We start from the raw sequence: 22,911 nt of genomic DNA, 5'->3' as shown, positions 1-22,911 counted from the left end.
CACTGGGCATATTTGTCCTTCAGGAAAAAGAAATTAAGAAAGCAATTGCTAAGCAGATATTCAATCGTGGCAGCTTCTCTTTTAGTCGTGATCCCTACTGAAAGCCAATTTACTAATCCAACTGAGTTGGTAAAAACATCTACTGACCGTATTTTTATAGTGTCAGTTATTCTTTTTTGCTTCTTTATCAAATTCACGGATCATATCTACTAACTGAGCATCATATGCAAGATGCTTAGTTTCTTATTTCTAGCTAAAATCCTGGGGGAGTAATTCACGTGGATCTAACAGTGATAGCAGAAGCATCATGAAGTTTTCCAGACATCAGAAATGTATAAGTAAGTCGCTCAAAGAAACAGACATAGAGAATAGACTTCCGGACACAGGGAGAAGGGAGAAGAGGGCGAGATGGATGGCAAGAGTAACATGGAAACTTACATTACCATATGTAAACCAGAGAGCCAATGGGAATTTGCTGTATGGCTCAGGAAACTCAAACAGGGGCTCTGTATCAACCTAGAGGGGTGGGATGGGGTGGGAGATGGGAGGGAGGTTCAACAGGGAGGGGATATATGTATACCTATGGCTGATTCATGTTGAGGTTTGACAGAAAACAGCAGAAGTCTGTAAAACAATTATCCTTCAATAAAAATCAAATTAATTAAAAAAGGAGACAGCAAAAAGAAATGTTACACACTGACCATGGACCCAGAGATATCAGATGATGACTTTGCTTCATACAGCATAATCAGTTCTGAGGTTTAATATGCTGTTATTGAACATAGCTTCTGAGCAGAGCAAGGTTCCTTGGTAAATAAACAATTAAGGTTCCTTGTAAATAAGCTTTACAAACCACACGGGCACACACACGACACTGATTTTGTGCGTTTGCTTGCATCTTGGGAGCCTCCTGAGACTTCCCAGTGGGAGTCAGTGTGCAAAAACCAAAAACTACCAGATACTCAGAGCTGTAATAAACAAATAAATAAATAAAGCTACAGGCTTGGAAATAGATGATGATGATGATTTAATTTCAGAAGAAGAAAATACTGGAGGGTCTGATCCTGGGCCAGTGAAGTAGATCTCCCTGGTTTGATTAAAGATGACACTTCTTGCCCTCCTGCAAGATTCCCTCTCCGACATTGTGTGTGTTTTCCCCCTTTGTTGTAGTGCAAATTTCTGATAGTCTGTCAAAAACATATCTGTGTACCTCTTTCCTCTCTTTCCAGTATAAGCAGGGTGAAGGAATTAAGGGCCATCCATATATTCACATGTGAAGTGAAGTGCAAATTGCTCCGTCGTGTCTGACTCTTTGCAACCCATGGACTGTAGCCTGCCAGGCTCCTCTATCCATGGAATTCTCCAGACAACAATTCTCAAGTGGATTTTCATTCCCTTCTCCAGGGGATCTTTCCAACCCAGGGACTGCACCCTGGTCTCCTGTGGCTCTTGCATTGCAGGCAAATTCTTTACCATCTGAGCCACTAGGGAACCCCATATAGTCACATAAATCATTTCAAAAAATCAATTCTTTTCTAACACCAAGTTGAAACCAACTCTTTGAAATAATGAGGGCTTTTATCAGGGTGAGATAAATTTGAAGAATTGGAGGACAGATAAGACTTCGGGGTGAAGCTTCTTTGGGAAGGTATACTGGGAAGCATAAAGTAATGCTTAATGGCTCAGTTATATCTGACTCTTTGAGACACCCTGGACTGTAGCCCACCAGGCTCCTCTGTCCCTGGGATTTTCCAGGCTAGAATACTGAAGTGGGTTTCCATTCCCTACTCCAGGGGATCTTCCTGACCCAGGGATCGAACTTGATTCTCTTGGATCTCCTGCACTGCAGGTGGATTCTTTACCACCTGAGCCACCAGGGAAGCCAAAGTATTCAGTAGTGCAGGGCTCTGAATACTTGAGAGTTAGGGAACAGGGCATAAAGGAAGTCAGAAAGGGTCTAAAAAGGAAATATAGAAAAGTATGCTATTAAAAAAAGAAAAAAAAAACCCTTTTTGCATGTGGTAGACCAGGGTTTTCAGAGACACATAGTTTAAAAACGGCTATAATAGGCTGTATTACCAGAAATAAAGAGGGAATTTTCCTCACTTTTTTTCTTCTCTTTTCCTTATTTTCCTTTTAAATCTTCCTCATTGTTAAAAAAACAAAAAGAAAGAAAGAAAAGGCCATTTGTTGAGAATCTAGCTTCAGAAGACATGTACTAAAACACATAGTAAAGAAAATTGAATTAAGTTGCTACGAGGATTATGGCGACAATGACAAAAAATGATATCAGCATCATAGTGTGAAGGGAAAGGTGCTTCCAAGAATTCATCTCTGCAGGTGAACCTCCTGATAGGAGAAGCTGGCTATGCCCTACACATCACACTATGATGGGTAGTTCACCAGACTTGTTTATTTAACCTTCACAATAACCCTGTGTAGTTAATACCGTTTCATTCCAGCAGAAGAGGGAAGGTCACAGGTACACAAGACATTTCCCAGGGTGACAATGAGCAATACTGTACCCAGAATTAAGCATAAGCCTGATGGCGATGGGCAACATTGTTTATGTGGGAAGATGTGACCTTAAAAATAACATTTAAAAGTACAATGTGATTTTATATTAGTGATGGACCATAATGAAATGGTTTAAAAAGGAGAAAGAGTGCCCTGAGTCAGCGCTGTGTGCTCTAGAATGACATTTATCACTTTCCTGGTTTTGAGAAAAGCATTTGCAATAAAGTAAGAGGATTTTGATAACAGAAGGCTCAATGTGAAAGTCAGCCAAGCACTGTCAACCAGATTTAATAATTAAACGGAATTTTAAAAGTTTAATCATGACCCCTGCTGATTAAATTGTTTCCCTTCTAGGAATAGAAACTAGTAGGTACTCTCCCAAAGTCCTGCGTGGAACTGTGCATAAGCACCAGCAAGCCATCCCTAGGAGACCGCCGCTAAGCAAGAACAGAGTTGAGTTAGCATTTTTCGGTAAGGGTGACCATGAAACAGTTCTCAAATGACTAGAAGACAGAAAAACAGATGTGATTTGGATAATTCAAGAATATTCAAACAATTAAATAAATTACAGGCCTTTAAAAATAAGGCTGTATGAAGTGAGAAAAATAAAGAATAACTCTTCAAGGTTTATTATTTTCCTACATACATGATATAATTTCTAACCCTTTTACAAGAGAAATGAGGTAAAGATTTTGTTCTTTTTATGCAACTTTAATGTGGTAAATGCAAATTGATAGTGTTACTAACTAAGATGACTACATTTTTATTTAGATGGTCTTCTGGGTATAAAAACTGCATGTAATTGTACTATTAATGAAGTGTTTATAGATTTTTGGATGGAATTTGTTTTGCTATAAGGCAGTTTTATGATTATTACTTTTATTACATATATAAACATTTTCTCTATCTTAGCAATGGAAGTCCTTTTCTTAAATAATGAGAAACAACAAAAAACAATATATTACCAACTAAGGAAAATATTTGAGCATCATAAAATGTATCTATAAAACCTTAATACATAGAATTTATCTTTATTCAAATAAAAGAAAATCTATTTTGTTTTGGTGGCCAGTAATGAACATTAAAGCTATACGAAATACTTTGTGACTACTCAACTGAAGAGAAATTGACAATTAAGGATGTAAAGTTGCAAAGTACATTTGAAGCTGCCTTATTAATATTAATTTTAAAATATATAGAAGGATCAGTCCATTATAAGAAACATTAGAAGATGTAACTAAGCAAGAAAAGCAAAAAAATAATTGGTTTATTTCTTCTGCAAAACATTTTATAAGTACAATTTAGAAAGGTTTATTTTGCAGGAAAATGTTTGAATTATTCAGATATTTTTAAAAGAAATTTTAGAGTTGATACAGAACGCATTTATACAGAAAAATTATGTAATATATACATATATGTCACACATATATATATACAGCTTCTTTTTTTTTGCTTTATTTTTCAGAGACTTCCAATACATTTGAACCTCCCTCTGCCATTGTTCCCTACACGAATCATTCAGAGTTAGACTCTAGCTCTCCTGACTCATTAGCTCTCTGAATTGTAGCAAGTCATTTAATTTCTCTGAGCTTCAATACCTTCCTGTATACAATGGGATTCTATCAGGCTGTTGAATTGATGAATTAAGATAATAGCTACAAATGCTCTCAGGAGAACTCTAATACAATTAAATTCAACATATGTGGAATACTATATTATATATATATATATATATACACTATATAAAATCTGCAAATTGATGATTTACATTTTATGATTTACAGCCTTCATTCTAAAGTATGTATGGGTTATTTTTAAAAAATGAGAAGTAGGAATTGTCAGACTGGTTAAGGTCTATCTGAAATCGCCTAGTCAGGAAGTGATGGTGTGAGTTGTTTTGACTTCACAGCCTGTGCTGACCACGACACCATGCAAGTTTGTATATATAAAGCATGTTTCAAACAACAGCAATTTCTTGTGGAGAGACATTCGCTATTAAATAGGCCCACTTGGCTCCTTTCCATTGACTATTTGTTTTTAAAATACCAAAAGGACCATGCTATAGGTCTGTTACAATTTCAGTAGAAGCGGCACTACCTCTCGTAATAGTGCTAGTAGAAACAATATTGTCGTATTACATAGTCTGTAGATGGCGCAGAGAAATGGCTTAAAATAAATTAGGAAGGAATTGCTTTGGAAAATTCTTCCTTCTAGGGAAGGAGATTTCTAGAAAAGGAGGGAAAAATAATTACTATCACATTAGGTTGAAAGATTACTCTCAAATCGAGACTCCCTTGAACGCTCTGGAAATGGTATAAGCAGTTTTCAACTAGGAATGCTTGTGACCATAAGCCAAGATGTAGTATAGCAAAGTGAATATGAGGCTTTTAGCCAGTTGCCAAGTTTACATCTTAGCTTCAGCTGGTACTAATAGTGTAGTATAGGGCAAATCACTCAATCTCTATATACTTCAGTGTTGCTTTCTCATGTGTAAATTGGGGAAAATGGTAATACTTCTCTATAGTTTTATTATGTGGATTACATCACCTATTAGATGTAAGATGATTAAAATAATATCTGACATAAAGCAGCACTTAAGCATTCTTCCCAAGTTTAACAATAAACTTCCAATTACAAAATCCAATAAGACTTTTTTAGTATTTTTCTTTCTTGATCTCTCATTAGTATTTGTAATGTTGGTGTATTTCTTCCATTTGTAACTTTTTTTTTTCCCTTTGGAAATCTAAGAACAGATTATAAGTTTTAAGAATGCGGTGATACATGTCAAGCTCTGAGCGATGTGTCTGATCTACAGGCATTCTATATGCCCAGAGTTATCGCTGTATTTTGCTGCTGCCACCTATTTTTATGGGGAGGTTTCATACTTCTCATTATATTCCCAATAATACCACTCATAATCTTCTCATAGGTCATGCCTCTGTCACAGACATGGACATCATTACCTAACACAGAGCTTGCCAGCGAGTCAGTACTTGTTATTTATGTGCTGATTCCATAAGCATTCAATAAAAATCTGCACAGACATGTTTACAGCAGTGTTATTCATAATTGCTAAAATTTCAAAGTCACCAAGATTCCTTCCATAGTGAAGTGAGAGTCGCTCAGTCATGTCCAACTCTTTGCGACCCCATGGACTATACAGTCCATGGAATTCTTCAGGCCAGAATACTGGAGTGGGTAGCCTTTCACTTCTCCAGGGGATCTCCCCAACCCTGGGACCGAACCCAGGTCTCCTGCATTGCAGGCAGATTCTTTACCAGCTGAGCCACAGGGAAGCCCAAGAATACTGGAGTGGGTAGCCTATCCCTTCTCCAGGGGATCTTCCTGATCCAGGAAACGAACTGGGATCTCCCGCATTGCAGGCAGATTTTTTACCAATTGATAAACTGGTTCATCCAGATAATGGAATATTATTCGGTGCAAAGAGAAAATGAGCTATTAAACCATGAAAAGACAGGGAGGATTTTTGAATGTGTATTGCTAAGTGAAAGAAGCCAGTTTGAAGAGGCTACATAATTTGTGATTCCAAATACATGACATTTTGGAAAAGGTAAAGCTATGGAGACATTGAAAAGATCAGTGGTTGCCAGGAGTTAGGGAGGAAGCAGGGTTGACTAGATGGAGCACAAGGGAGTTTTAGGGCAATGAAGGTTTTCCATGTAACTGCAATGGTGGATATACGCCATTACACATTTGTCAAAATCCCTAGAATGTACGTCGAGTGAACTTCAATGTAAACCATGGATTTGGGGTGATTGTGATGTGTCAGTGAAGGTTTATCAGTTACAGCAAAAGTACCAGTCTGGTGCAGTATGTTGATGGTGGAAGAAGGGATGTGTCCAGGGACAGGGTGTATGTGGGAGCTCTCTGTACTTATTGCACAAATTTGTTGTGAACCTAAAACTTCTCTAAAAAACAAAGCTTGTTAACTATGAATAAGTGAATAAATAATCACATTTTAAGAAGGGATGAGTTGAACGGTGAAGATTTATTAGAGCAAATGACATCTGAACTGGGCTTTGATGCATCAGTAAACATTAGACTGCTAGAGAGACAAGGGAGAAAGAAGCCTCTCAGGTAGAGGGCAGCCCACCTAAATGCTCACAGGCTTGAGAAAGCATTTTGAATTTAGAAGAGAAATAACATAGGCAAGTTAGTATTGTTAGACTATAATTTAACCAAACAAATACCCCTAATTTTTTATTCATATAAATTTTTATTCATATAAGTCAAAATTGTTTTATTCACTTGTAAGTCTCAAATTTGTTCTTCTGAAATTAGTCAGTATTTTTTGATTAAGTTTTCTTAACTGAATAGAGTCCCCAGTTATAAGCAAATGGTAAAAAATACTCTGACAAACTGACCGACTGACTGATTAGCCTAAAATGCTCTGGTCTCAGTTGAAGAGAGTCCACTGGACCTGTTCATGAGGAAACAAGGACTCTCTGGTTCATACAGTTCCTTTTGTGTATCTGAAGACTATAGTTAAACAGTGTATAATCCACTGAAAGAGACACTGTAGTTCACTCAAATGACATCCTGTGGCCTCAAAAGGGGATTTTTTTGACTCAGTTCCTACAGGATATAAAGTGTTTTCACAGGCTTTACAAGTAAGCACTGTTCAAGTTATTACACTAAGGTTTCTTTCATCCCATAGAGGATAAAACTTTACAGCAAAAGAGTAGTTTACCCACCTCCCCTCACAATAGTTAGGAGACAGGACCCTGAGAGACTGTAGTTTAGATTACTTGCTTATAAATGGAACTACTCCTGGTAAGATACTGTCCAAAGTAAAAATACTGAAGCACAACATAATGAATCTTTTTTTTCCTGTAGACTGCTTTTTTATTATTCAGCTTTATGAATGTATCCATTGATGCTATCCTTGAGTTAGAGAAGGATTTTAAAACATGAAATACTGTGGAGAGTTTGTAATACATAGTTTGTGTATGTGGGTGTGTTTTAATGGGAAAAATCAAATCTTGAATAGTTTTTCATTCACTGGTTTTCCATTGCTTCCTTCTTTCATAGAATGATTTGAAAGACCCCTATGTTCAAACTTTGGGGAAAATCAGTGGGGAAAGTAACTTGAGCACACTAGATATTGAATCTTCTCCCAAATGTTCATAATGATTAGAGGAAATTAAGGATATCATTTTGTTGTTTTGTAAGTATGAGCATGCATATTCAAGGCATATCACATATCACTCATGCATATGGATTGCATATTAATTACATATTTAAAGTGTATCCAAATTCACTTTTAAAGTGCCTTACATTTCATTTCTTGTGCTAATATAATAGAGAAATAAAATCAGAGATAAGATGTTTTTGAATGATCAGAATCATTTGGAAGCTTCTAGCAAAGTAATTGATTGCCTAGTTTTTGAAAATAGATTTATTTAGGATAATAAATCACATGTATAAACAATCGGAGTTGGCCATTTTTTCATTTTTCCTCATCTTTTGAATGTATATCACATAAGAACTGGTAGACTTAGTTATCACACATAGTTTAAGATCTATCTGGATGACAACTCTTTGTATATTTGTTACAGATCATTCTGTTATACTTTGCTGTCTAGTTTTAAAAATTTCCTCTCATCATTAGGAATTTACTTCTCAGTAAAGAGGAAAATAAATAAGGAGTATAAAATGGTAAGATGGGCCACTGAATATTGAAATAGAGAATTTCCTCACTGTGAGTAATAATAATACCTTTACTTCACAATTTTCAGAACTCGGATCAGGAGATTTTTGTGAAAGCTATGTGGTAGTTTAAATAGACACAGGATATTACTGCAGTTGTCAGTGGGGTTTTATTCTGTTTATTCTGTACACATATTCATATTTGACATTTTTCTTACAAAGACAAAATTATATGTTACTATATGGCAAATCTCAGCAACTAAATAACAAACATTTGAGAATTTATAGAAAATAGTTTACTTTTATTTTTTTAAAACAATTTATGGAGTAAATCATAATAATCAATGAATTGAGAAATATGTGAAAATGATAACTTCTTTGGATATACAAAGATCACTTGATTATAAACACTTTATATTTTACACTGCCCTCCTCAGAGAAATTAAGTGACACACAGGCATGGAAACAGGTTATCCAGATAATACTGATATTTGCTCAAAAGAGTCTTTAAAAATATCTGTTATATTGAGCATTAAAATGCTTTTTATTAATCAAAAATTGCTTTTCTCATTTCTTATACCAGGGACAATCTAGTGAAACCCATACTTGAGAGCAGAGAAGCTACTGACTTTTTCTCTTGTGTGTCAAAGAAAACAAATTATGAATGTGAAAATACAAAACACAGAATCTAAATTGTCATCTATAAATTTTAAAAATTGGGAAAATATGTGAATCCAAGACCACGTTTCAAATGTTTGAATTCAATGTTCAGGTTGTAGCTAGTAGTGTGTTGGTAAAATGGCTTTCTGGAAAGGAAAATAACAAAACAAAATAAAACATCTCTATGATCACCACCACCACACACACACACACACACACACACACACACACACAAACAAGCCCTGATTTGTAACAATATTTGCCAATTTCCATCATATAATATTCCCACCATGAATAATTTGAAGTTAATGATGGTTCAACTGTTTCTCTCAAAATTCCTGAGATGTATGAAACAGTTCTTCATGAATCAGTAAGAGCCAACTTCAGAGCACCACTTGAATCCATGATAGAAATAACATGTACTCTTTCTTATAATAGCTGCTATAAAGTCCAATTTGTTCTACTACATAAACATAGATGTCTCAGTTTACCTTTCATCTTGAGTAGCCATTTTTAATTGCTAGAAAATCTTTTATGTAGGCAACGTATACATTGGGTAATGTATTTACTCAGTTGTTCCCCCTCTCCACATTCTTCAAATAAACCTTTATTGTTTATTATGGGATACGGATACTGGAATGTTTGGAGGGAGTTTGAATTTGAAGAAGATTTTTAAAAATGCTACAAAATAGAGGAACCATTTGACCTATATAATTTGTATTTCAGCTTAGCTTTTTTGAGCTAACCTCATGACATATCCTTAATAAGGTCAGTAAAACATTTTATTATTCTGCACTAAAAGCTGTCACTTTTTTTTTTTATTATATCAAGGCCATAGAGACTCAGTAAAATTGTTAATAAAGCAAGACAGTAGTATTGTGAATAGTTAGCTAGCAGTTAAAGTTTACAAGGACTCAGTGAAGGCCATGATCCTCATTTATTATATTTTTGGAGGGCCTAGCTCTTGGTGGTCCAATAAACTATCTGGACCTTGTTATTATTATTATTTTTTAACAAATGGAGTGTATTAGTTATAGAACATCTTACTCCAAAGTTTGGCATCTTACTATAATAATTAACATTTGTCAGTTCACGTAGTTCCTGTGGGTCACAAATTTGGAAGAGGCTTAGCAGGTCTGGCTTGAGATCTTTCATGAAGTTGTAGAGGAGATTTCCTCCAGGGCTGCAGTCATCGAAGATGTGGCTGGGATTACAGGGTCTACTTCTGGAATGACTTTTCTGTGCCCAAAGAATTTGTTCTGGCAGTTGGCAGAAAGTATAGTCCCTTCAACATGGACCTCTTCAAAAGATTGCTTAACTGTTCTCACAACATTGTAGTTTTCCCTTAGAGCCAGCAGTCCTAGAAGGAGGAAGGCAGGAGTAGCAGTGTTTTTTATGACCTATGCTCAGAATTCAAATTTTGCAATTTCAGTAACATCCTAGTGGTTACACAGATTAACCTTGTGAGAGGAGACTGGAGTAGATTACAAAGATGAGAAGTTGAGAATTACTGGGGTCATCTTAGAGGCTAACTATCACATGGGGATATTGACTTATTTTGTTTCAAATAAAGTAATCAGAAAAGTATTCTGGCAATATGAATTTTTAGTTACCAATAAAATGATAATCTAAAAGATTACAGTGAATCTGAAGTGGCACTATTCAAATTATCTACACTATATGGAATGGGCTTCCTTGGTGGCTCAGTGGTATTAAACATAAAAGTTATTATGAAATCCTTTTGTCTTGATGCTGATTCTTCAATAAATAAATGAAGATGATGAATGATTGATGTAGAGGGTAGAAGCAAGTGTTCTATTTTATTTTTGATAGTATTATTGTTCTTGTTCAGTTGCTAAGTCATGTACGACTCTTGGTAATCCCATGGACTGCAGCACAACAGGCTTCCCTGTTCTTCACCATCTCCTGAAGTTTGCTCAAACTCATGTCCATTGAGTCGGTGACACCATCCAACCATCTCATCCTCTGTCATCCCCTTCTCCTCCTACCTTCAATCTTTCCCAGGATCAGGATCTTTTCCAATGAGTTGGCTCTTCACATCAGGTGGCCAAAGTATTGGAGATACAGCTTCAGCATCAGTCCTTTCAATGAATATTCAGGGTTAATTTCCTTTAGGATTGACTGGTTTGATATCCTTGCAGTCCAAGAGACTCAAGAGTCTTCTCCAACACCACAGTTCAAAAGCATCAATTCTTCAGCGCTCAGCCTTCCTTATGGTCCAACTCCCACATCCATGCATGACTACAGGAAAAATCATAGCTTTGACTATATGGACCTTTGTCGGGAAAGTGATGTCTCTGCTTTTTAATATGCTGCCCAGGTGAGTCATAGGTTTTCTTCCAAGGAGCAAGTGCCTTTTAATTTCATGGCTACAGTCACCATCTGCAGTAATTTTTGAAGCCCTGGCAAATCAAGTCTGTCACTGTTTCTACTTTTTCCACATCTATTTGGCATGAAGTGATGGGACCAGATGCCATGATCTTAGTTTTTAAGTGTTGAGCTTTAAGCTAGTTTTTTTTCACTGTCCTCTTTCACCTTCATCAAGATGTTCTTTAGTTCCTCTTCGCTTTCTGCCATGAGGGTTGTATCATCTGCATATCTGAGGTTGTTGACATTTCTCCCAGCAACACTGATTCTAGTTTGGGATTCATCCACCCTGGCATTTCACATGATGTACTCTGCATATGTTAAATAAGCAAGGTGACAATACCTGACGTACTCTTTTTCCAGTTTTGCACCTGTCCATTGTTCCATGTTCAGTTCTGACTGTTGCTTCATGAACTGCAGGCAGGTTTCTCAGGAGGCAGATAAGGTGGTCTGGTATTCCCATCTCTTTAAAGTTTTTCCACAGTTTGTTGTGATCTGCACAGTCAAAGACCTTGGCATAGTCAATGAAGCAGACATAGACGTTTTTCTGGAACTCCCTTGCTTTCTCTATGATCCAACAGATGTTGGCAATTTGATCTCTGTTTCCTCTGCCTTTTCTAAATCCAGCTTGGACATCTGGAAGTTCTCAGTTCACGTACTTCTGAAATGTAGCTTGAGGATTTTGAGCATAATATTATGCATGTGAGATGAGCACAGCTGTCAACTTTAACATTCTTTGGCATTACTCCTTTTTGGGACAGGGATGAAAACTGACCTTTTCCAGTCTTGTGGCCACTGCTGAGCTTTCCACGTTTGCTGACATATTGAGTGGAGCACTTTAACATCATCTTTTAGGATTTTAAATAGCTCAGCTGGAATTCCGTCAGCTCCACCAGCTTTGTAGTAATGCTTCCTATGGCCCACTTGACTTCACACTCCAGATTGTCTGCCTCTTCGTAAGTGACCACATCATCATGGTTATCTAGGTCATTAAGACTTTTTTGTATAGTTCTTCTGCAAATTCTTCTTAATCTCTTCTTCTTCTGTTAGGTCTTTATTGCTTCTGTCCTTTACTGTACCCATCTTAAAAAGACAGCCTGCATATAGGTAAGGCTGTATGAATTTTGACTCATTGATTTGTTAATGTTAGACTCTATTTGCTAGTGTTAGACAGAGGATGTAATGGTTGGATTCCATCACTGATTCACTGGACATGAGCTTGAACAAAATCCAGGAGAAAGGAAAGGACAGGGCAGCCTAGCACGCTGCAGTCCTTGGGGTCTCAAAGAGTCGAACATGACTGAGTGACTGAACAACAAAAACTTTGTATCAAATTATGGTATTATTTGGAGGAGGGAGACCTACTGTATGTGAGGAACTTTTCTGTCTCAACTGCTCATGGCAAACCTACAACATAAGTTATCATTGCACTTTTTACTGGAAGAAACCAAGATGAATCAAGGTGAGATAACTAGCTTAATTAGAATAGTAAGTAAAAAGAAGGATTAGACCCAAGACTTACTTGGTTGTGTGCAAGCTGAGCGAATTTCTGAGGCTTAGCTCTAAAGGGATTTAAGGTTTCCAATAGCTTTATACACGAGAACTTCAATTTGTTAACTGTCCCATCTTCTCAGCTAAATAGATTAATTAGGCTACACCAAACTTTTGATTTGGTTGAATATTCTGCTATCTACTCTCCAAACAAAATCTGCTTTTCCAATGCAATCTCAATCTTGTAAGGTTAGAAACCAAATAATACTTTCTTTGACACCTTGAATTTGTGTATTATCATTGATAATGTGATTGTCAAAGATACCTACATATCTAAAAGCATAACAAACAACATTGTTATTTGGAACACTATATGTAATTTATATTCACTTTCAATGTCTGAATCAGTTCAGTTCAGTTCAGTCGCTCAGTCATGTCTGACTCTTTGCGACCCCATGAATTGAAGCACGCCAGGCCTCTCTGTCCATCACCAACTCCCGGAGTCTACCCAAACCCATGTCCATCGAGTCGGTGATGCCATCCAACCATCTCATCCTCTGTCGTTCCCTTCTCCTCCCGCCCCCAATCCTACCCAGCATTAGGATTTTTTCCAATGAGTCAACTCTTCGCATGAGGTGGCCAAAGTATTGGAGTTTCAGCTTCAACATCAGTCCTTCCAATGAACACCCAGGATTGATCTCTTTTAGGATGGATTGATTGGATCTCCTTGCAGTCCAAGGGACTCTCAAGAGTCTTCTCCAACACCACAGTTCAAAAGCATCAATTCTTCCATGCTCAGCTTTCTTCACCGTCCAACTCTCACATCCATACATGACCACTGGAAAAACCACAGCCTTGACTAGATGGACTTTTGTTGGCAAAGTAATGTCTCTGCTTTTAAATATGCTATCTAGGTTGGCCATAACCTTCCTTCTAAGGAGTAAGCGTCTTTTAATTTCATGGCTGCAATCACCATCAGCAGTGATTTTGGAGCCCAAAAAAATAAAGTCTGACACTGTTTCCACTGTTTCCCCATCTATTTCCCATGGAGTGATGGGACCAGATGCCATGATCTTAGTTTTCTGAACGTTGAGCTTTAAGCCAACTTTTTCACTCTCCTCTTTCACCTTCATCAAGAGGCTCTTTAGTTCTTCTTCCCTTTCTGCCATAAGGGTGGTGTCATCTGCATATCTGAGGTTATTGATATTTCTCCCGGCAATCTTGATTCCAGCTTGTGTTTCTTCCAGCCCAGCGTTTCTCATGATGTACTCTGCATATAAGTTAAATAAGCAGCGTGACAATATACAGCCTTGACATACGCCTTTTCCTCTTTGGTGGGGCGGCGGCCGAGAGGGGCTAGGCTGGGCCGGGGGCCGGGGGCGGCGGCCGACAGGGGCTAGGCCGGGCTGGGGACCGGCAGCGGCGGTGAGAGGAATTACCCAAGGCCCAAGGAGCAGGGGCTGCGTGGGCACAGGAGGGCCGAGAGGAGTTACTCCACATTCAAGGTCAGGAGGGGCCGTCGTGAGTAGATACCCCTTGTCCAAGGTAAGGAGCAACAGCTGCACTTTGCTGGAGCAGCCGTGAAGAGATACCCCACGTCCAAGGTAAGAGAAACCCGAGTAAGACGGTAAGTGTTGCGAGAGGGCATCAGAAGGCAGACACACTGAAACTAAAATTACAGAAAACTAGCTAATCTGATCACACGGACCACAGCCTTGTCTATCTCAATGAAACTAAGCCATGCCATGTGGGGCCACCCAAGATGGACAGGTCATGGTGAGAGGTCTGACAGAATGTGGTCCACTGGAGAAGGGCATGGCAAACCACTTCAGTATTCTTGCCTTGAGAACCCCATAAACAGTATGAAAAGGCAAAATGATAGGACACTGAAAGATGAACTGCCCAGATTGGTAGGTGCCCAGTATGCTAATGGAGATCAGTGGAGAAATAACTCCAGAAAGAATGATGGGATGGAGCCAAAGCAAAAATTATACCCAACTGTGGATGTGACTGGTGATAGATGCAAAGTCCGATGCTGTAAAGAGCAATATTGCATAGGAACCTGGAATGTTAGGTCCATGAATCAAGGCAAATTGGAAGTGGTCAAACAGGAGATGGCAAGAGTGAACGTGGACATTCTAGGAATCAGCGAACTAAGATGGACTGGAATGGGTGAATTTAACTCAGATGACCATTATATCTACTACTGTGGGCAAGAATGTCTGAATACTCACTTTCAAATATTGGTTAGCACTTTGTAATATGGTGCAAAATGTGGTGTGCTTTTTATGGTGAAATTCAATCAGTTACATAAATTATAAATTCATTGACTATTGCAAGATTATAAAAAGTTTTAATTTTATATATAGACTTGTGAAGAAATGTCAAAATAAAATGGGTAAAACATTCACAGTTAATATAATTATCATAATAGAATCCATTAGAAAAAAAGACAGTTCATTAGCTCTGTAATTGTGTGAAAGACACTTTTGAACCAGCACAAGTTTATAAATATTGAAAAGTAATTTTAGATAGGATAATAGAAAAGTTATAATTAAATAATTTTAGTATTGTTTGTTTATAACCTATGTGTCTACTAAACCTCAAACAATGACTGTTATTCATTATACTGAATGAAACAAATTTAAAGTCTTTAATATTTAGTTATTTAATTTCATTTTGACTGTCTTTCCAGTAAAAAGTCTTTTTTGATAATTCTTCTATTTTGGTGGAGATATATTAAAAACCATGTAAAAAAATATACAAAGAAGAAAAAATCCAAAATTATATGTGGCTATACCTACAAAGAATGTTCAAACTACTTCACAATTGTGCTCATTTCACATTCTAGCAAAGTAATGCTCAAAATCCTTCAAGCCAGGCTTCAACTGTACGTGAACCAAGAACTTCCAGATGTAAGAGTTGGGTTTAGAAAAGGCAGAGGAATGAAATATCAAACTGTCAACATATGTTGGATCATAGAAAAAGCAAGAGAGTTCCAGAAATACATTTACTTCTGGCTTAAAAGTCAACATTCAAAAAACGAAAATCATAGAATCCAGTCCCATCACTTTATGGCAAATAGATGGGGAAAAAATTGAAACAGTGACAGACTTTGTTTTCTTGGGCTCCAAAATCCCACTATGGACAGTGACTGCAGCCACAAAATTAAGACAGTTGTTCCTTGGAAGAAAAGTTATGACACACCTAGACTGCATATTATTAAAAAGAGACATCACTTTGCTGACAGAGGTCCATACAGTCAAAGATATGGTTTTCCAGTAGTCATGTAAGGATGTGAGAATTGGATCATAAAGAACACTGAATGCTGAGGAATTGATGGTAGTGAAGAAGACTCTTGAGAGTCCCTTGGACTGTGAGGAGATCCAACCAGTCCATCCTAAAGGAAATCAGTTCTGAATATTCATTGGAAAGACTGATGCTGAAGCCGAAGCTCCAATAGTTTGACCACCTGATGTGAAGACCTGATTCATGGGAAAAGACTCTGATGATGGGAAAGATTGAGGGCGGGAGGAGAAGAGGGCAACGGAGGATGAGATGGTTGGATGGCATCACTGACTCACTGGACATGAGTGTGAGCGAACTCTGGGAGTAAGTGAAGGACAGGAAAGCCTGGTGTGCTGCCGTCCATGGGGTCACAAAGAGCTGGACATGACTGAGAGACTGATAAACAACAAATACCTATGATAGACAAACTTTAATTTGGGTAGAATGATATGTATAAAATATAAACAAAGTATTAGAGAAAGTAACTCCCCCTAAAAAACATATGTATTCTTATGATACAAACAATTAAAATATAGACTTTAAAAGAAGGTTTAAGAAGAAAATTTCTTAGTGATCTGAAACTGTAAATGTAATAAATTTAATCAAAATCTTTTTGAAATAGTTGCTGAGTGAGTGAAGTCGCTCAGTTGTGTCTGACTTTTTCCGACCCCGTGGACTGTAGCCTACCATGCTCCTCTGTCCATGGAATTCTCCAGGCAAGAGTACTGGAGTGGGTTGCCATTTCCTTCTCCAGAGGATCTTCCTGACCTAGGGATTGAACCTGGGTCCTCCTGCATTATAGGCAGATGCTTTACTGTCTGAGCCACCATGGAAGTCCTAAATAGTCGCAACAGTTGCTACTGACTGCCAGCTGTTTTTTAATATTTAAGTGAAGTATTTTTCAGATTTGTTGGGTTTCAGATTTGCCATTGGGCTGCTTTGGATATGATGCTTTTTTACAAGATAATAAAAAGCATATTATTTTGAAATGGGGTAATTATAACAATATCCATTGAACATTTCCATGAGATCTCAGTCTCCTCTCTGTGTGAAGCCAAGTAAATTTGCTAGCTCCACATTGGAAAATAGACTGGAAATTCAAGAGTGTCCTTACAATTGTGATAAGAGTGTCTGGTTGAAAAGGCTACTGAAATATATATGTTAAGGAGAGATCATGAAACCCTGTGAAATGGAGATGGCCCACACTTATATATGTACTTTTTTCTTCAGCCAGCATCTACCGCTTTGGTGTGCTTCCTGAAATTTGTAACCCAAATTACAGGGATTTCAACAGTCCCCTGAGTATATCATTTTATGTGCCAGTACATACATCTTTTTTTCCTAATATTCAAGAACAAATCCTCTTTTAAAAATTTTTATCCAGGCAATAATAAGTACTATTCAGGGTTTAATGAGACTGGTTTTCTTCCCTGTGGGGTGGAAAAGCTTGCCTGAATAAACACTCTCTAGAGCTGCTGGGATTTATGCAGGGGAGGGAGGGCGGGAGGAAGAATCACAGCTTCTTTCCTGTGTTCAACCACCACAGGATCCTGCTCAGCCCCAGGAAGGAACTGAGCTTTATGCCTGAAGGGGCCTGTCTGAGTTGGGGAAAAAGAAAAAAAAAAAAAAAACACCAGGGAAAAAAGGAGCCGGCACTATTTTTAGCAAGTAGAGCAGTGATTTGTCCAAGAGAAAAATCTGATAAGTTCTGCATAAATATATTTTTAATAAATAAGAAAGGATGTGATGTCAAAGGAATATGGTCTCAAGACTCAGACCATATTACTCTTTGAGACCATAGTCCTCTACATTCAGCTTTACTGCTTAGTCACTAAATAAATAATTACCTAATTTCTAAGCCTTAATTTTCTTATTGATAAAAATTCAAATAGCTGTCCTGGAAGGTTGTTTTGAAAGTGAAAAAAAAAAAAAAGAAAGTGATTTCCAGTGATTGGCTTCTGCCCTTCAATCTTTCTCCCCACTTAATTCTTTTTATTGTTATTGCTTAGCCTCTCAGTGGTGTCCGGCTCTTTGTGACCCCAGGGACTGTAGCACGCCAGGTTCCTCTGTCCTCGGGATTCTCCAGGCCAGAATACTGGATGGGTTGCCGTTCCCTTCTGCAGGGGATCTTCCTGACCCAGGGATCAAACTCAGGTCTCCTGCACTGCAGGCAAATTCTTGACCATCTGAGCTACAGGGAAACCCTGTAGAGATAAATAGTGAACTAAAAGAAAAAGACAACATGTTTAAAATATTTTTGGAATATTCTTATCTTACATCTTACTTACTTATTCACAAGGTTCAATACTTATTTAATGTATTTGGTCCTGGGAAAAAGTTGTTTGTACAAAGACAAATAACCCTTTGAGTCCAGGACATGGACACACAAACACGCATTTTAGTCGACGCATTAAGCTCCATGTAGATGGTGTAGAATATGGAGATAATTCTAAAAGAACACAGAGGAAAGGAAAACTCCACTTGAAGAAGTCAGAATTACTGTGGGAGGTATGAATCTTACTCCACAAAGGCAAAGAAATGTCACATTTTAAATTAAGGTGAATGTTTTCCAGCCTTCCTCCCACTGCACCGAAGGAAAATGCTATCTCTTTTGCTATTAGGTGGCCTGTGCCTTCATTAGGCTTTACCGAAGAGTTCAATAGGCTCCTTTGCTGATTGTAAAAGATGAGACAGGTGTTATTCATCATTGTCCAAATCCATATAATACTTTATTTGGCAGTTGGTTGCTTGTGGTAGGAAGAAAAATGGCCCCATAAAATGTACCCACATCCTAATCCCTGGAGTAAGTGAGTGATACCTTATCTAATCTGCAAAGGGGGCTTGCAGATGTGATTAAGTGATGGATCTTGAGACGGAGAGATTATCCTCTTTTATCCAGATAGGCCCTAATAGAATCACAAAGGTCCTTATAAGAGACTAGAAAGAAGGTCGAAGGAGGGAGTAGCAGATATGATGTTGAAAGCCAGATTTTGAGGTAATTTCAGGAAGAGGTCATGAGCCAGGAAATATGCAAGTAGTTTCCAGAAGCTAGAAAAGGCAAGAAAATGGAATTTTCCTAGAATCTCCAGAAGTAACCAGTACTGTTTGCACATTAGCTTTATTTTAGGGAAACTAATTTCTGATTTCTAGCCTCCAGAACTGTAAGAGAACTTGTATTATTTTAAGCTACTATGTTTGTGCTAATTTGTTACAGCAACAATAGGGAATACATAAAAGTTTTCAGCCAAGCTTGGGTTCCAGGATATTTTACTAAGGTTGGAAACATAAGTTTGGAACCCTGGTACACCTCTTCAGAAAGTGCAGTGGGGATCTCAACCATTGTGCCACCAACCCATGCTTCTTTCTGAGATTAGATAAATTCTTTCCTCCATGACTGCTACGAACAGTGGCCAATTATTTCTAGTATAATTCTCTGCTGGGCCTTTAGGAAAAAGGTTACAAATAGGTGAATTGTAGGCAGCAATTAGCCTAGAGGTTTGGCTTTGATCAGTGTATAATTGAGTCTTAATGCATATTTCTATCTTCTTTTGAAAAATTCGTGTATCTGGCAAATCTGACGTTCCCACATGAAAACCATTGTTTAGAGTTGTCTCCTTTAGTTAGGATGTTTGCTGGTCAGTTAGAAGTCTACCACATTACTGCCTCACTCATTAAGTTAGTTACCAGCCAGGTTATTGTAGACATTTGAGTTTGTGATCAACATTTAATGCCATTGTAATTCAAGACAGAGAATATCTTCAGCCAACTGCTGCATGGGACCCTCCAACCCAATCTCCTCTGAGAGAAAGCAAAAAGGGTCTAGAGAGTTCAAGAGGTGATGGGAATAACAATGCTAGGAACAAAATCAACCATAAAAATAAAGAATGAATTGTTTTGCTGTAAAAGCTTCAAAGAAACACTGACATTGAATTTAGTCATAGAGAACTGAAAAAAAAAACAGAGCTATTGATAAAGTGGTAAATTATCACCGACTTATCCAATGAGATAATGTAAGAGGTAAGAGGGAAAAACTGAAGGTCCTAGGTGGCGCCGGAGGGTGCTATGATCTGTGTGTGTTTGCTGGTCTGTCCGACTCCTAGTGACCCCATGGACTGTAGCCCACCAGGCTTTTCCACCCATGGGATTGTCCAGTCAAGGATATCGGAGTGGGTTGCCATTTCCTTCTCCAGGGGCTATGATCTGAGGGGGACAGAATTAACAGCTCAGAGGGCAGAAGGCTAGATGCAGTGGTGAGAGAATGAGTTGGAGGACAGGCTGCGAATAAGATTTTGAACCATATTTTTTCTTCCTATTTCATTGCCTGGATCATTTAATGGTTATTGTCTCATCAGCAGTGTGAGACAGAATCTGTGAACAGAGATTGAATTGGAGATACATTTAGTGTCAATTTAGTGGAGAATATGTGCTTGGTTTGTGGTCATTTCTCTTGGAGTTATTTCTAGAAAGAATGACTACACTAAAGAGCTAAGATTTATTTCTAGGTTACCTGTAATGTGCTGTAGAATACCTCATTCTACTCCTAAATGTACATTACTCTACATTCCTGGACTGATGGGAAAATCCAAAGGGTCTAAGGAATTATGGAAAACAATACTAACCCTCATTGAATCTAAGTGATTGTTTCTGTTTGTGTCTACATATACAGGCTGGTTAAAATTGGTACGTTTTGTTAGAACATCAATAGAAAACAAACATAAAAAACCATGAATTGGTGTTTATACTCACAGAGATATTTCTAGCCCATGTGGTGAATTAAAAAAGATTCCTTTTCTAGGGCGGGACCAGCCCTGAGTTAAATTGCAAGGTTGGTGCGCATTGAGGAGGTTGGATTTTCACTCCTGTGTTGTCATCACCAGGTCCTATCGTCCAGGGCAAAACGTGTCAACCATATGCAGCGACCCCACAGTGAATAGACAGACATTTTGTGAATTCAGTTCAAAGAAATTACTCTTTTACTTGATAAAGATAAAGTCAAAACATAACATTTCATCAAGAAATGCAGAGCTTGCTGCCGTGTACAAAGAATAACACATTCTCATTGAGGAAGCCTTTTTTGCTCACATTGGATAGAAAAGTTTGTCCCATATTACCACAAAGTCATAAATATGTTATAGGAATAAACAGACATGAAAAACAAATCATGGTTTAAATGACTGCTTTATATAAAGTTATTTTAAAAAATATTGCAATCATTATTATCCCTGGTCATCATTTTACCTTTTAGTGTCAGCATCTAAAACAAATAAAGCAGTTCAAACTATTCTTAGGGAGGGGCTCCATTTCTTCTGAGATTTATTTTAAGATATCAGTCTACATGAACAATATTCCATGACTGTTTTATATTCCAAACCAAACTTGAAAAGTATTTTTTTAAAAAAACATGAAAACAAACTCTCCAAGTTCCTTCGTTTCCAGTGCAGTTCATATTTCTATTTGGAGAGTGCAGTAATTGTCCAGCAACACTAACAGACATTTAAGTGGAATGTGAAAATTGCTTTTAACATCCTTCTTAGATCTTTTACCTGTTTTACTATAGAACAGTTTTGTGTGACTTTATATGTAATTAAAAAATAGATATGACTGTTAGTGTATTCAAGCAAAGGAAAAAATCTGTCTAAAACATAGAAACAAAGATCAATGGGAAAATTCTGGAAATATGCTTGAATGTCCCTTTTTTGTCTTTTCAAGGTGAAATTTATAAGGAAAGCTTTATACATAAATAAAACACAAAACTTTTTTTTTTTTCCTTTCTTGTCACGTAAAGATTTCCTTGTAAGAAAGAAACCCTTAATAGGCAATGTATAATCTTCAGATATGGGGCATTCAGACATGTGTATCTGGCTATTGTCCTGTATTCTTACACAGAGTGAGGCCTGTTTACTCTGAATGCGTGTCTGATGAGTCAAGTGCTGTAATGATAATAACTGAGGAGTGGAATGAATGAACAGATGCCTCTCCACCTGGTCAGCCTGAGGCCTGGTAAATGCCAACACCAGCAGGACCCGACCCGAAGTCAATAAAAGGAAAACTCACCTTTCTCGGTTACAATATTTAAAAGAATCTACCTTTCAGATTCAGATTTTCAGTCTTTGGATATCGTATGAGCACTCCCTGGGGCCTCTTTAAACATTAGCAAGATTTGACTTTTCTGAGAAATATTTGTCGGATGTGATAGGAAGTCTATGGGGCCATATTTTCTAACATTAAAAAAAACCAGACAATTTTCTCTGTAGATATGATTGTTTTAAATGTGCATAGTGGCATTTGAGCCAGGAAATTTCATGTCTTGTGCGAACCCAAAGGCCATCACTCGGTTCAGGCTATGGAGACACACTGGGTGGTGTTTTCGACGAGTTCCTGTCAGCTGTTTGATTGCCTAAGAGGCTGAGGGTGTCTGTACAGAATATTTAAGAAAGTTAAAAATAATTGGAAGACATGACATTTACCTTTGAGGATAATTGCTCTTAATGGAGGAGACAAATGGTTACTCACCGTTTATTTTTGTTCACGTTCGGCCTGCAGTGCCGTTTCTCCCCTTCTCCGTGACCGCGTGCTTACCCGTGCTTCAGCGCTCAATTCAGACGGCACCTGCTCGCGATGGTTTCACTCTTCTTTCACTGAAGAATTCAGGTAGCATCCATGTCACCTTCCTTTAGCCTCCTACAGTGTAGGCCGCTCCTCTAACTGCAACCTTTGGTCTACTTTATGTATCCCATTGCATACTAGGAGATCCCCGAGGACCGGAAACGTGTAACGTTGTTGAATGTCCTAAATGCTTGAATGGTTTGGTGAGTGTTACTAGGGGAAAAAAAATCGTAGCATTTTTTTCTCTATTTTTTCTTCTTTCCTAGTCCATGGAAGTGGAATAAAAATGAA

The 22,911-nt window shown here is 37.8% G+C and overlaps 1 long non-coding RNA gene across 1 annotated transcript; it reads right to left on the bottom strand.

Annotated features, from left to right (window-relative positions):
- Positions 1 to 16,425: 16,425 nt before the first annotated feature.
- On the bottom strand, positions 16,426 to 22,602 carry LOC145509082 (uncharacterized). The gene is made up of 3 exons (XR_014055846.1): positions 22,528 to 22,602; positions 20,761 to 20,894; positions 16,426 to 18,238 (listed from the first exon to the last, which is right to left on the bottom strand). It is a non-coding gene; the product is annotated as an uncharacterized LOC145509082 (long non-coding RNA).
- Between the last annotated feature and the right edge of the window lie 309 nt (positions 22,603 to 22,911).

The sequence above is a fragment of the Giraffa tippelskirchi genome, chromosome 6 (assembly GCF_054371585.1).
Source record: "Giraffa tippelskirchi isolate mGirTip1 chromosome 6, T2T-mGirTip1v1.2.pri, whole genome shotgun sequence".
NCBI classification, from domain to species: Eukaryota; Metazoa; Chordata; class Mammalia; order Artiodactyla; family Giraffidae; genus Giraffa; species Giraffa tippelskirchi.
The sequence above is the reverse complement of the archived record's forward strand: the minus strand, read 5'-3'. Positions and strand labels throughout refer to the sequence as shown.